This window comes from Peromyscus maniculatus, chromosome 15, assembly GCF_049852395.1.
Source record: "Peromyscus maniculatus bairdii isolate BWxNUB_F1_BW_parent chromosome 15, HU_Pman_BW_mat_3.1, whole genome shotgun sequence".
NCBI classification, from domain to species: Eukaryota; Metazoa; Chordata; class Mammalia; order Rodentia; family Cricetidae; genus Peromyscus; species Peromyscus maniculatus.
Window position 1 is genome coordinate 17,057,374 of NC_134866.1, and position 16,422 is coordinate 17,073,795.

A 16,422-nucleotide genomic window follows, 5' to 3' on the forward strand; every position below is an offset into this window, starting at 1 on the left:
GGGGGCTTCAGATCATCCAGTGAGTGTGTTTACCTTACATTTACAAGGCTCTGGGTTCATTTCTTAGCATTTGAAAATACACATATAAACAATAAATAAGTACATTTGAAATCATATGTTTAAAGGGAGACAGCTCGTCGGATTAATGTGTTTGACTCTAGACTGCTAACCTTACCTCAATATATAGAATCAACATGATGGAAAGTGAAAACAGACTTCTGTAAATCATCCTCTGATATCCACATTTGAACCACAGTCCACACACACACACACACACACACACACACACACAAAAAAAAAAAAAAAAAAAAAAAAACTTGTAGTGAATGGGTATTAAGGTTTCTTTTTAATGTAAAATTTTATAAGGTTTTATTTGCTGGTTTATTTTATTTATTTACTTTTTTGGAAAAGCTGAAATTTTTGGTTGAAAATGGAGATTTACGATTTACTACATGCTGGATGAGGGTTGTTTCTTCAACAAGACATGTTTCAAACAGCTGTCACTATTGAGTAAGAGAGAGGAATGAATGTTTGACTCTGTGGTATGAGTAATGCCAATCATCAAGAATGTACAAGAAGCCTGAAAGTCCGTAATCATATTCTTTCTCATAAACAGTCTGTTTGACTCTGTCTCTCAGAGGATATGACATGCCTATAAATTTCCTGCTTCATGGAGAGAGAAAAATATTCTCAGGGATTCAAGCACAACTTTCTACACCCCAGGATCTTGCAGCCAGACAAGTGGCAGCATCAACATGGAAATGGAGAAGGACACTTATTTGTAAGAAGGAAGTCCCTGCTATTACCTTCATGAGTTACAAAACTTCAACATGAAACAGGGCATGCGCATCTCAGCAAGTGACTATACAACCCAGGGTTCTGTAAGGTCAAAGGAAGCCCAGAGGAGCCAGTCAATATCTTGAGCAAGTGGAGCCATGATACTTTTCATGCCAACTATGGTGAGGTTTCTCAAGAAGAGACACACGGTAAATGCTGAGCATAACATAGAGTATAATGTTTCAATAATTTGCAAATATTATTAACTAACATAATGAAAATGTTCCTTTTGAACTTATTACTCTCAAGTCTAACCTACTTATTAAAAATCACTTGATAGTTAAGTCTTAAAATATTATATTTTATTATAAAAGCTTAATACATGAGAAGACCCAAAGATTAATCAGAATTTATTATGAAATCAATATGATATAGGTCCTTGCCCCAATGTCCAACCACATACAACTAGAATACAATTTCTCTTTCAGCTTTATTTTCTTCTTCTATTTTCAGTGGAGGAATCTAACAGCTGTAAATTGATTTTAATGATTTAAAGTATTGTCATCTTCCTAAACTAGTCATTACTCTGTTTTCTCTAATAAAAATCTGGAGTACACATTAAAATTGTGACACATTCTTATTATTCAGATAAGACTTCTGAGTCAACAACAAGAACGTTGGTATTAAGCCAACATATATAGTTCCAACATAAATAGTAGCATAAATATATCAGTCTAGGTTAATGCTAATCTAGATGAATAGATTGTAAAATTTATACATATTGAGTAATTTATCACAAACATATGATACAATGATTTAACTTCCAAACCTATATGTTTAGTTTGCATCCAGGGACATAAAATTAGCTTTCAGTTTTCACTTCAACCAACTCAAAACACGTGGATCTATGGTATACTCACCGTGATGAGTATGATAACTGAATTTATTAGTAATAATGTGATTAACTTTTTATTATGCTAATTAAATTTCATAAATCAAAACTCACAATACATACATTACGTTAATTTTAATCTGATGAAAATTGATACCTTAATAGACATTTAAAACACTTTTGCAACATAGTGAACTCTAAAATATTTGGTAGCTTAAAATGAAAGAAAAGCACTTTGCTTGAAGCCTTCAGGTAGGCTGATGTTAGATCATCATGAGTAGTTATAAAGGAATGCTGGTGGTAGTGTGGTGGGAGAAAATGTGTGAGAGGACATCAAACCAGAATCATTTTCTGCACCTTTGCATGGAATTGAATGCAAATCAATGTGGACTTTAGTTTGGATTAGCGTTTTATCTCCCACAAAGCAAGTTCATGTTTATTGCAGACTTTCAAAATTAACAGACATACCAAATCAAATAAGGTACTACAATTGCATTAATGTTAGAAATGAGAATATTTACTTTGAATTTTACTGATTTTACCTCTGCTCTTTTCAAACTGGGTCTCACACTGTATGTCTGGCTGGACTGAACTCATTATGTACCTCAGTATGGCCATAAGTTTGACAAAATTTTCTTGCCGCAACCTCCCTTCCCAAGTGAGATATTATATATACATACTGTTATATCTGGTTGAATATTTTATCTTTTCCATTTATACAAATGAAAACAGTTGATAATGATATGTTATTAATATATACAATCTGTACATTTGATCTCATATATATGTTTTAAGTTATGTTTTGAATTCTCAACTTTTTTGCATATAAATTAATAATAGGCAAAAGATTTACACTATCTGAAGAGAAACCAGAGTATAGAGTGAGCTATAACTACATAAGACACTAATTGAAAGACAAATAAGAAAGAGGAAGACATACATTGAGAGAAATATAAAACAATCTATTAATGCTAGTAACTGTTGAATAGGTTTTAAAAGTGAATTTAAAATGCAGGGGAAACTTGGCCCTGTCACATTTTTAAATATCTCTTCATTATCACAGAAGTTATTTAAAACAAACCACATGCCAACAACTTGACATTTGTGTAACATTATCATACAGGAAATAGTAGAAAATTTACTTACAATTCAGTCTATGACTATTTGATGATAGGTTTTCTTCTTAGGTATTTTAATGGTTGAGTCCTATACTAAAAAAAAAAGGAGAAAGAAAGAAAGAAAACATAAAAATCCTTGAGAAAGAAAAAAAATAAGATAAATTTTTATGAATACTTGCATATTTACTACTAAAATAAAATTTATTTATGTTATAAACTATAGATGATTGGTTTTAGATAATAAAGATTTAAAAGTAATATAAATTATACAGTTGTTTAGTTGAATGATTTTTGTGTTGGAGATTGATCCAAGAGTTTTGTGCATGTAAGGCATTCTACAGCTCAGGTATAGCATCAGTTAGTACATAGTCAAGAGGTAAAATTTTAGGACACAATGGAAAGGAAAAATAGGATTAATAACAGAAAGTTATCATGTATGGAATGGAAAGGTTTAAACATCAGGACTTTTAGATTGTGTATTATGGAAAAGGTAAATAAAATCTCAGCTACCTCATTTGTTACCTGTTCAAGTGTGTTTACTTATTTTCATTCTCCAACTCATTATTGCTTCACTAGATTAAGACTGGAAATTGTGAGCTGGGCGGTGGTGGCACATGCTTTTAATCCCAGTACTCAGGAGGCAGAGGCAGGCGAATCTCTGTGAGTTTGAGGCCAGCCTGAACTACCAAGTGAGTTCCAGGAAAAGGCACAAAGCTACACAGAGAAACCCTGTCTCAAAAAAAAAAAAAAAAAAAAAAAAAAAAAAAAAAAAAAAAAAAAAAAAAAAAGACTGGAAATTGTAGGGTGGTATAATAGGTAAATTATCTAGCATTTTTTCAATAAAAGACATTTTAAGTGTGTGTGTGTGTGTGTGATTTTTTTAAGACAGGGTTTCTCTGTGTAACTGACTCTGTATAACATCCTAGCCCCGAACTCACAGAGGTCTACCTGCCTCTGCCTCTTGAGTGCTGGGATTCAAGGCATGCATTACTACACCCAGCAAAATATATAATTTTTGTTGCTGATGTTCAAATAGTGGTTTATAGTAAATATTGGATGGCACATAAGTCACTTTATAATTTCTACATTTTTTTTTCACTATTAAGCCTACAGAATACTAAAACTTGGCATAAAATTCCAATAAGGGACCAACCACTACTTCCAGGGAGGCAGAAAGACTGACCACAGATTCTCACCTCTCCCTCTCCTCCAAATCCAATCCCCCTGTTTCATAAGGAACTCTGTAGCAGAATAGCCACTATTGTCCCATGTTCTTCTCTGACTTCATCTTCAATGGGTCACAAAACCCTAGTCTTCTAATTTTCATTCCCCAACTCATCCCATTATCCCAGTCTCCAACACCAAAAGGCATTTCATGGGAACACCCAGTTGAGCAGGCCAGAGAAGCAGGTACACTAACTGAAGACCTTCATCACTCCTTCCTAAACTCAAAATCCTGTTGTCCAATCTCATCCCTAGCATCATAGTACCTACTACCGCTTTCCTTTACTTGTACCCACATTGCTTGTGGATCCCACAGACCTTCCTCTACTAGATTCCCTCCCTCCACTCCTTGTTTTACTTCACCCCAAAATTCCAGAAGGCAACCCCTGTAAACTTATTTATTCAGTTTAATCCAGATCTTCACCTCATTTTCCATTCCTCCAGACCCATCACATAGTCCCATCCCTGGCTCTATAGCAGAAGTTCTGTGGTAATCTCTCTTCACTCTCTATCACCATTTTGTAGAGACTAAATAAGCAGATCCTGGTGTGACGCTCTGCTTTCTTCCTTCCTGTAAACCCCCTCAACAACCTACCTTATCTCCATTTCTAGGTGTAAGGTCAAAATACTCAGAAGTGCAGTGTGCCTGAAAACACCAGTGGCTGCAGTTATCAGATACAGAGAAAAGTTCCTAAGAGGCAGCACACAGCCACCAATCTTTGCTAAAAAACAGAGAGGTAACTGAAGCCATGGAACAAGAAACCCACCAAACAAAGACAAAACCTGATTGCACATAGAACTATGGTCTTCCCAACCCCCCAGACCTAGATAACATCATAAAAATGTAATCAATAATGGTGAGGACAATAGCTTTCCACTAGAGTGTAGCAGTTTTACAATGGGAGGCCCTGGATATTCCAATGTAGCTGAAGGACAAGAAAATACATTAAAATATTCTGTATGGATATGATGGAGCATTCTTTAAAGAAGAAATGAATAAATCCCTTAAAGAATCCATGAAAGCCGCAAAGCTACACAGAGAAACCCTGTCTCGAAAAACCAAAAAAAAAAAAAAAAAAAAAAAAAAGAATCCATGAAAGCACAAACAGTGAAAGGAAATCAATAAAACTGTTCAAGAATTTAAAATGGAAATAGAACAGAATAAGAAAACCCAACTGAGGAAATCCTACAAATGAAAACCTTAGGAGTTCAAACTGGAACTACAGAGGCAAACTTCACTAATAGAAAGCAAGACATGGAAGAATCTCAGACACTGAAGATATAATAGAAAAATGATTATATTGGTCAAAGAAAGCATTAAATCTAAAAAACTCCTGAAATAACACATCTGGGAAATCTAGGATACTATGAAGAGACCAACTCTAATAATGATGATGATAGAGAAGAAACAGAGGGGGTTCCCAGAACAAAGACTAGAAAAACATTTTCAGCAATAACATAAAAGAAAAATTTCCTAACCCAAAGAGGGAGATGCCTATTAAGATACAAGAAGAAAAAAGAACACCAAATAAAGTCCTCTTAGGACAGAACAATCAAAGCATTAATTTTATAGAACAATGACAACACATACAATAGTAAAAGCTGCAAAGTAAAATAAAAGACCAAGTAACATATAAAAAGGCAAATCTGTTAGAATTACAACAGACTTAGCAATGGAGACTGTAAAAGCCAGAAGGGCCAGATGTCCTGCAGATTATAAGAGCTCACAGAGACCAGCCCAGACTATTATAACCAGCAAAACTTCAATCACCATACATGGAGAAAATTAAGCATCCCATGATAAATCCAAAATAATCAATATATATTCACAAACCTAGCTCTACAAAAGATGCTGGAAATATGATGCCAATCTGAAGAGGTGAGCTATAACCTTGGAAACAGAGGGAATACAAAGTCTCAGAACAACAAAATCAAAAGAAGGAAACACACACATACACACACACACACACACACACACACAGGGAGGGAGGGAGGGAGGGAGGGAGGGAGGGAGGGAGGAGGGAGGGAGGGAGGGAGGGAGGGAGGGAGGGAGAGAGAGAGAGAGAGAGAGAGAGAGAGAGAGAGAGAGAGAGAGAGAGAGAGAGAGAAACCACAACCACCACCCCACCAACAACAACAAGAAAACAAAGTATTAGGAATCAACAATCATTGGTTAGTGATATCTCTCAATATTTAAAGTCTCAAAAAGATATAGACAATCATAATGTTAGAAAACATTCTTCTTGGTTGACTTTTCCCTTTGATGAGTATAAAGTGTTCTTCTCTATGTCCTTTGATTAGTTTGGTTTAAAGTCTATTTCCTCAGATATGAAAACTAAATGCTCAACATCCTTATCCACAAGGGAAATGCAAATCAAAACTACTTTAAGATTCCATCTTAAACCTGTCAGTGTGGCTAAGATCAATAACACAAGAGACAGCTCAGACTGGAGAGGATTTAGAATCAGGGAACACTCGGCCGGGCGGTGGTGGTGCACGCCTTTAATCCCAGCACTCGGGAGGCAGAGGCAGGCGGATCTTTGTGAGTTCGAGGCCAGCCTGGGCTACCAAGTGAGTTCCAGGAAAGGCGCAAAGCTACACAGAGAAACCCTGTCTCGAAAAAAACCAAAAAAAAAAAAAAAAAAAAAAAAAAAAAGAATCAGGGAACACTCATCATCCATTGCTTGTGGGAGTGTGAACATGTACAGCCACTATGAAAATAAATGTGGCATTTCCTCATAAAGATGAGAATCATTCCAGCTCAAGATCCAGCAATACCACTCTTGACAATATACGCAAAGAAAGCTTAACCCTATCACAAGGACACTTGCTCAACCATGATCATTGCTACTCTTTCAGTAATAGTGAGAAATTGGAAATAGCCTTGATGTCCTTCAACAGAAGACCAGATAAAGGAAATGTGGTACATATGTAAACTGGAGAATTACTCAACTGTTAAAAAATGACATCATGAAATTTGCAGGCAAATGTATGGAACTAGAAAAAAAATCATCCTGGGTGAGGTAACAGATACCCGGACCTATAATTATGGTATGTATTGGCTTCTGTGTAAATAATAGCTCTTACATAAATGATAACCAAGATGCAGTCTATAGGCCTAGAGAGTTTAGTTATAGAGGAAGGGAGGAAGGGACATATGGATTTCTCTAGGAGGGGGAAACAGAATAGACCTTATGGGTGGACTGGGGGGCAGGGGTGCTAGAACAAGAAAATCAGGTCATGAAGTCAGGAAATGAGGGGAAATATAGCAAGATTTGAGGAGCATTTGAGGTGATATAGAAACCTAGAGCAGTGGAAACTTTCTAAAACATATGAAGATAATCATAATGAAGTCACTAAATAATGAGAGAAATGAAGTTCTAACTCATCATCTCTTGTCTCCAAAGTAAGCTTCCAGTACCAGAACTGGGTGACATTCAATTTAGTTCTTGTCCAAAGTGGTCTCATGTAAATCCTGGGACAACTCAGTCTGTTGATAATGAAATAGATTGCTCTCCAAATCTGACATAAAGTCCCCATTGCTGAAGAAAACACCCACATAACTCATTAAACATGTAGTAGTTAAGCTGGTACATATATAAACCCTTCACTCCCATCTTATAGTGTTTTTCAAACATGAAGGTACTCTACAAGCTAAGGGAAGAAAAACCTTCCACTAACCCAGCCATAAAACCTTTGATGTGCAATGCTGTCCTGCCTGCAAAATATGCTAGGACAATGGCGAAACAAGCCTCTGTACTTTTCAAAGAGATAACTGGTTTGACTTGAGCATTCCATAAGATGGAACCCATATCCAACCCATATCCAACACTTTGACCAAGAACCAGAAACTAAAAATTTCAAAGACCTAGTGGAAAAGCAAATTCTACTGACCTTAAAAAAAAAAGTAGTGATATAAGTGATTCCCAATGATATTCTGCTACACTCATATATCAGTGCCTTATTCAGATGTCATCAGAGAAGCTTCCTGTTGTGATATATTGTGTCCCCCAAAATATTGTATACCCTAATAAAACTTATCTGGGGTCAGAGAACAGAATAGCCACTAGATTAGACATAGAGACCAGACAGTTGTGGCACACACCCTTAATCCTAGCATTCAGAGGTAGAGATCCATCTGGATCTCTGTGAGTTCAAGACCACACTGGAAATAGAGCCAGACATGGTGGCACACACCTTTAATCCCAGTACTTGAGATTTCATGTCTTGCTTAGGAAAGACACGTGCCTTTAATCCCAGGAAGGGATGGCAGGAAGCAGAAAGGTATAGAAGATATGAGGACCAGAAACTAGAGGCTTTTTAGCAGTTCACCTGAGCCATTCAGGTGAGAACTCAGAGACTTTCAGTCTGAGTAAACAAGATCAGTTGAGAAGTTGGCGAGGTGAAGTTGGCTGTGCCTTGTTCTGTTTCTCTGATCTTTCCGATTTCACACTAATATCCGGCTCCTGGTTTTGTTTTTTATTAATAAGACCTTTTGAGGTTTGTGTTACAGCTTCCAACAGTAGCAGATAGTAGCAAACGCAGAGAGTCACAGTTTAGTACTATGCAGAGAGAAAGAGAGAACACTCAGTTCTAAATGGGAATTGATGTCAAATCCTGCCCCTCAGAGATCAGGATACCCTGTGGAAGGGAAGGCAGAAAGAATCTAAGAGTCAGAAAGGTTGGAGAACACCATGAGAAAAGGCCATCTACATCAACTGAATTCATGAACTCACAGAGTCTGAAGCCATAAGCAGGGCTTGCACCAGGTCTTCTGCATATATATCAATGCTTCAAGTTTAGTGTTTTTATGGTATTCCTCAGTGAGCGAACAAGTGGGTCTCTGATTTTTTAGGCCTCATCTCAGGTTCTTTTCCTTCTGTTGCATAGCCAACTTCAATGTGATGTTTTTTGTTTTCTCTTATTATTATTTTGCTATTTTGTTTTGTCTTTGAAGCTTGTTCTTTTCAAATGAGCAACATAAAGGAAGTATATCCAAAGGGAGGGATTGTGGGAAGGAACTGGGAGGAGTAGAGGGAAGAGAAACTGTAATCAGGATATATTATATGAGAAAACAATCTATTTTTAACAAAAGAGGAAAGTCAAAGGAACTGTGTAATATAATTGAAACATTTTTATAACTGTAGTATATTGAAAATCAATATATATATATATATTTGGGAGGATCTTAGCTGAATACCTGATCACACATCTGAGGAAATTAGGCTAGAAAAAGCACATGTCTAATATAATGACAGTCACCAATCTTCCAGCTCAGGGCTTTTATCACTCCAGGTCATCTCTGTGCTACCTGCTAGGTGGGGATCAGCTTTCTTCACATGTAAACTAAAACTTCAGAAAACCCTCACATCGTAACCACAGCCAATCCAGCCCCAACCAAGAACTATGGCTTACAATGAGGCATGAACAGTAAATCAGCAGACTTAGATCTGCTTTGTAGAACTGTATATATGCCTAAGAGTAGTGTCTTACAAATGAATAAAACCTATTCAATATTGTATAATGTATACAACATAATTTCAGATGGAATGCATTGCTAGTACTGAAAAGCCAATACTGAAGCATGCAAGGTGTGACCTTAGAGGATAACAAATATTTTACAGATGCTAAGGGCCCAAGAATTACATGTATTCCTTTGACTTTCTTAGAAAAAAATTGGCTTCATCTGTTCCTAGTTGTCCATGCAATTTAGTTTGTGATCTCTAATTTTCTGAAATTATGACCATGTCCTGTCTAGTATTCAAACAAATATCTCAAATACTTTCATGATAAACCAACAAAAATAGCCTTACTCATCAAATCTTCTAGTGTCTATTATGCATAAAATACTATTTTTACTATAGAGACAACAATGTTAAAAGAAAGAATGAAAGAAAGAAAGGAAGGAAGGAAGGAAGGAAGGAAGGAAGGAAGGAAGGAAGGAAGGAAGGAAGGAAGAAAGACAGAAAGAAAAATACCCAAAATCATTATATTTAAGTTTGGCAAGATGAATGGTGAAAGAAAAATAACTAGAACCTCTCGTCAACATAAAAACCTACTACATAGAGGGCTATTGTAATTTCTAAAAAGAAAATAAAGATTTGAAGGTTCATGAAGCATGGAATTGCACCCATTAGAAATGTCAAAATATGTAACGTTGTATTAGGTGAGACCAATGGATCTTAAGGAAAATGTTAAAGCACTGTTGAGTCTTAAGTGCTAATTCAAGGTTCAGAGCCAAGGGCTGAGTCCTTTAAAGTCCAGGAAATGAAATACAGTAGTCACTAAGTTCAGAACACCAGAAAATGTCCTATGATGTTCTTTAAGTACCATGTACAGAAAGAAACCTTTCATGATTGATTGTCTCTCTGTCTGCCTATTGGTAATCTGTCTACATATCACCACAATAAACAAAGAAAAGCAAAACACCTTATATTACAAGAACACTCTCTTAAGTGTCATGGTCCCTATGTGAACCACACATCTATCAATAATAAATGTAAAAACTACATGACTGGTTTGAAATTTTAACTCCAGGAACTAGGATAAAACAAAACATTTGTCTCTCTGTCAACCAATTCTTAGAATTAACTCTTTCTAGTGCATGGTGCACACACAACAACTTTAAGACACATAATCTGGGGAGAGCAGAAGCTAAAATTTTCTAAGCAAAAATGTTAAGAATTGAATTATCTCAAGATTCCACAGAATGAAAACCTGTGTGCCAGGGGGAAAATATTTACGAACCATACATATCTCCTGCTAAGGTTAACATAGGCTAATTGGAAATAAGGCAAATAGCAGGTGCCTGTTCCTCCATGCTCCATTGCTAGCACACAGGGGACAGCACCCTTAACCTTGCAGTCCAATGTACATCTTCACTAAACAGGACACAGCGTGCTATTTTAGTGACTAAAATTTGGCAAGGGAAAATTAATCTATAAGTGTTCTTCTTTTGCTGAAAAATGCTCAGCCTGAAATATCACCAAGGAACAAGTCAGTTTCCTTTATTAACATATTTATTTGAAGGTAATAAATAATATAACAAACTTAGAGAAAGGATTTGTAATATTTTCCCTTATTAAGAACATATTTCACTTTCATCTCATTTTTAATTTTATAGTTGTTCATGTTTATGATAATAGGAGTTCAATGCTGTGCTGGTATATGCTAGGCAAGTAAACAAACGTAATATGTAGCTACAGTGTCATCTCATTTTTACCACAAGTCATATTACCTTGTACTCGTATCATATCAATGACTTCTAAATGTCCAATATTAACAATGAAAATATTGTTCTAAAGATAATATCAGCAGTATTTTTTCTGAGTTCTTAGAATAATAATAATGAAACTTCTTAGTAAAAACAGAATTTACTTATGTACGTAATTGCATAAAATGTATTTCCAGTTATTTAATAGGTCATCCTCTTAAAGTTATTCAAGCTATGCTAAATTGCACCCAATTTCAATTAATTCTTCAATTTACAATATTATTGTATATTCATAAATCCAAAAGCTCCATGAGTTGTCCAGAGAAAGTGAATGGCTGTATAATAACACAATATTAAAATATTTTCCTGTTACTTCTAATAGGACTTATAAGAACCAAGTCAATTCAATGAGATTTCTGCTTGACTCTCAGTAAGAATGCCAATAAGGAAACAAGAGATAGACTTATTTTTAGATTTCATTAGAAGGAATTGCTTCTTCTAACATCATATTTTCTTCTTAGGAAACTCAGACACAATACTTATTCTTTCATCAACTATTCCCTCTTTAATATTTTAGCCTTTTTGAGCCAAAACCTTTAAAAATGCCACTAAATCCCTTTCAAGAGATATGATTTTGTCTGACACATTTTTCTTTTCAAGATGCTTGTAACTGCCGGGCGGTGGTGGCGCACGCCTTTAATCCCAGCACTCGGGAGGCAGAGGCAGGCAGATCTCTGTGAGTTCGAGGCCAGCCTGGGCTACCAAGTGAGATCCAGGAAAGGCGCAAAGCTACACAAGAGAAACCCTGTCTCGGAAAACCAAAAAAAAAAAAAAAAAAAAAAAAAAAAAAAAAAAAAAAAAGATGCTTGTAACTACTCACTTTACTGCTTGGTCTTAGTAAAGTGAGTGTTTTGCAGTCCAATAAACTTGTTCCTATTTGAGATTTACCATAGAAAATTGAGTTCCTGGAGCCCTAATTAGTGAATTAGATCAGACGTGTGCTTAGCATTTTAGCATTGAAAGCAGGCATTGACTAAGCACTATTTACCCCGTTTAGATTTTAGAGTCCAAGGTAATGTGATTTTGATGAGATTGGCTCTTAGCTGATGTACTAATGAAGTGAGACTCTTTGTAAACCCAAAAGGTAATGAATGTATTTCACCTTTAGAAAGACTCAAATAATGAAGCAGAAGGTGTAAGTACCCACCTTCTGCTATATAAGCCCTGTAAAGATTGTCCTCCCATGAAGGTGGTCTATATTTAAGTAAGCATGAATAGACAATGCATGATTGAATTGTTAGGTAGGGCTCCTTCATAGCAGATACTTTCTCCTGAAGCTTTGCAGAACTAAGATGTCATAGCACTGCCTTACTAAAAAAAAAAAAAAAAAAAAAGTGGTGGTGGTGTAGCATGCCTTTAATCCCAGCACTCAGGAGGCAGAGACAGGCAGATCTCTATAAATTCGAGGCTAGCTTGGTCTACAATGTTAGTTTTAGGAAAGGCAAAAAGCTACACAGAGAAACCCTGTCTCGAAACCGCCCCCCCCCAAAAGAAAGATTGGGATATTCTAAGACATGCATCATTAGACAATTTTGTCATGTAAATACCATAAACCCTAAAACCTAGATCTCTGGTGAAGAAAATAACTCACAATATAGAACAGAAATGTAAAAAAACATCACTATGAGATGTGGTCGATATAATACACATGAATCTGCTACAATGCAACATGGAATTTTATAAAAGACTAAATTTTTCTTTTATAAGTAGAAGTGCCCTAAAATTATAATTAAAGAATATAAGGCTAAACACATGAATGAATGAAATAATGGTTATTACATTGTATCATGTACTAAAGGACATATAAGCATACATTAAATGTGCATATGTTTGTCATCACATTAGGCTTGTTTACAGCAAGTGCATCCTGGCTTCATTATTAGTAGGAACTTTTCAAACTCATTGTAATCTTACAGAATGAACTTGGTACATACGATTTTTCTTGAGCAAAATGTTTTTTATTACAATGACTACTAATTTTATTAAGCCCTGAAAGTTAGTAGTTTCAGAATTTTAACAAAGCAATCTTTTTATGTGAGCCACTTCCCCGTACAATTACAGAGAATTAACTTTACACAAAGGAAAAAGTTGAAGAACACCTCTAAACTATGAGATTAAAAGTCAATGCTAGTTTAACCAAGTAATATTATGATTATCTGTTATATATAATTTGAATCTAATATATCCAGATTGAAACTGATATTAGGAGTCAGTGTATTTCTAACTTAGCTACTGGTTATTAAATAATATAAAAATATTTCAATAATTCTCTACAAACTCAGTTTTGTAGTATCCATTTTGAATATTAGCAATTATCAGAACTCTATTTCACATATACCCCAATATATATTTATATTTAGAAAAGGAAAATAAATTTTAGAAACACAGGACAAGTGTTTTGTTTTTCTAATTAATTCATATTAACTATAAAAATGTTTATTTTTTCATTACTGTTCACTTGGCATATAGTAATTGGCTATGTAACACTCTATAACTTATGACTAGTAAGGAAAACATTCATAACTTGCAGTCATTTCCAATGTAGTATTATTTCCATTTAGCAACAACAAAATAACACTCTTGATTGAGTCTCATTGGAATGTAACCAGCTACAAGAACTGCACTTCACTATATAATGAGGAATACAATGAATTAATAAGTGCTGGTTCTTGATATAAGGTGCTGGTCCTTCATTATTGTAATGGTCATTTGTAAGCCAAAATTGTTATTGACCTGAGATGACATTGTTGTTAAATTGTGATAAAGGGGTAACCATAAATTGGGAAAGAACTGTAATGGTCATTACCTTCATGAGCTAATGAGATTGCTAATTATGTTCTTAAATGACAATGATTTAATAGGCCTGGCATAAAGGGCTCACAGAGCAATAACCAAGACAACCCTCATCAAGGTGTTTTCACAATGGTAGAAAAGATGTATGTGTGAGACTGGGTACTATAATTATGGTATGTATGAAATTATTCATTAAAAGACTCTCCCTTAGCTGTATAGTTAGTACAGATTTTATATTATTTATTCACATACAATATACTTAGATAAAATTTAAACCATTGAGCCCCCAGCTCCCATTCCACCCCAGAGCTCCCATCTGGTCAAGAGGTGAGTGTCTGGGGTCATATTCAGAGAGGCCAGCTCCTAGGTCCCATCCCTGGGCACCAGCCATTCCTGGGAAGACCTGCCCAACTTGGCCCCAGGTTCTGGCCATTGGGCAGGACCCTCCCACCCCCACCAGGAAGGTTCACCTTCTCAAAGACCCCCGAAAGACCCTGCAATCTCCATAACCTACCCCACACCCATCTGCCTGAGACTCCAGCCACTTATTAAGACTTAGAGACCAGCCCCCAGCTCCCATGCTGCCACAGAGCTCCAATCTGGACAAGAGCTCTGTCTGGATCAAGAGCACTGATAAGACCAAGAACAAATCCACAAGGAGATGCACAGACGTCAAGGCAGAAGAACATACAACAAAATAAAGAGCAATACAGCACCAAAGAACCTAGCCCTCCTCCAACAGCTAGACTCGAACATCACAAAAATGGAAGAAGCAGAGGAAAGCAACCTTATGAATAACATCATGAAGATGCTAAAGGCTTATAAAGAAGAAATCAAAAATGAAGTGGAGGAACAGACAAACAAAAAATGGGAAGAAAGCTATAAATAACTAGAGGAAAGGACAAATAAAGCAGAAGAAAACAATAAATCCCTGAAAGAAAACCATGAAAAAGCAATGAAAGAGATGATGGAAACAGTCCAAGACCTGAAAAGGGAAATAGAAAAAAATGAAGAAGACACAAACAGAGGGAATACTGGAAATAGAAAATCTGAGTAAATGAACAGGAACTTCAGATGCAAGTATAACCAACAGAATGCAAGAGATGGAAGAGAAGATCTCTGGTGTTGAAGATACGGTAGAAGAAATAGATTCATCAGTCAAAGAAAACACTAAAGCCAACAAAGTCATGACCCAAAATGTCCAAGAAATTTGGGACACCATGAAAAGACCAAACCTACGAATAAAAGAATAGAGGAAGGCGAAAAATACCAACTCAAAGGCACAGAAAATATATTCAACAAGATTGTAGAAGAAAACTTTCCCAACTTAAAGAAGGAAATTCCTATGAAGATACAAGAAGCCTATAGAACACCAAACAGACTAGACCCCCCAAAAAAGTCCCCTCGACACACAATAATTAAACAACTAAATGTACTGAATAATGAAACAGCAAAGGAAAAAGGCCAAGTGACATATAAAATCAAACCCATCAGAATAACACCCGATTTCTCATTGGAGACTTTGAAAGCCAGAAGGACCTGGACAGATGTAATGCAGACACTAAGATACAATGGATGTCAGCCTAGACTAATATACCCAGCAAAACTTTCAATCATCATAGACAGAGTGAACAAGACATTCCAAGACAAAGCCAGACTTAAACAATACTTATCCACAAAACCAGCCCTACAGAAACCACTAGAAGGAAAAGTCCACCTAAGGAAGTCAGATACACCCTCGAAAACACAGGAAATAGATAACACCACAGGAGTAAACCCCAAAGAAGAGAAGTACACACACACTACCACCAGAAAAATAGCAGGAATGAACAATAACTGGTCATTAATATCCCTTAGTATCAATGGACTTAATTCACCTATTAAAAGACACAGGCTTAAAGAATGGATACGAAAGCAGGACCCATCTTTCTGCTGCATATAAGAAACATACCTCAAATTCAAAGATAGACACTACCTAAGAATAAAAGGCTGGGAAAAGACTTTCCAATTAAATGATCTTAAGAAACAAGCGGGTATAGCCATCCTAATATCCAACAAAATAGACTTTAAACTAAAATCAATCAAAAGAGATCAAGAAGGGCATTACATACTCATCACAGGAAACATCCACCAAGATGAAGTTTCAATTTGAACATTTATGCCCAAAACACAAGGGCACACACATATGTAAAAGAAACATTACTAAAGCTTAAATCACATATAAAACCCCACACATTAAGAGTGGGAGACTTCAACAACCCACTTTCACCACTGGACAGATCAGCCAATCGAAACTTAACAGAGAAATAAAGGACTTAACTGATGTTATGACTCAAATAGACTTG

General features: G+C 35.9%; 1 protein-coding gene across 5 annotated transcripts in view; it reads right to left on the minus strand.

Annotated features, from left to right (window-relative positions):
• Positions 1-16,422, minus strand: part of Cdh18 (cadherin 18) — an 860,101-nt gene that overhangs the window by 594,522 nt on the left and 249,157 nt on the right. For 4 of the 5 annotated variants that reach the window (XM_016000295.3, XM_016000299.3, XM_076551717.1 and 1 more), the window contains exon 2: positions 2,816-2,880. The gene's annotated coding sequence lies outside the window, so the exon portion shown is untranslated. The remainder of the gene's footprint in view (positions 1-2,815; positions 2,881-16,422) is intronic. The other variant, XM_042261387.2, reaches the window with a different exon arrangement.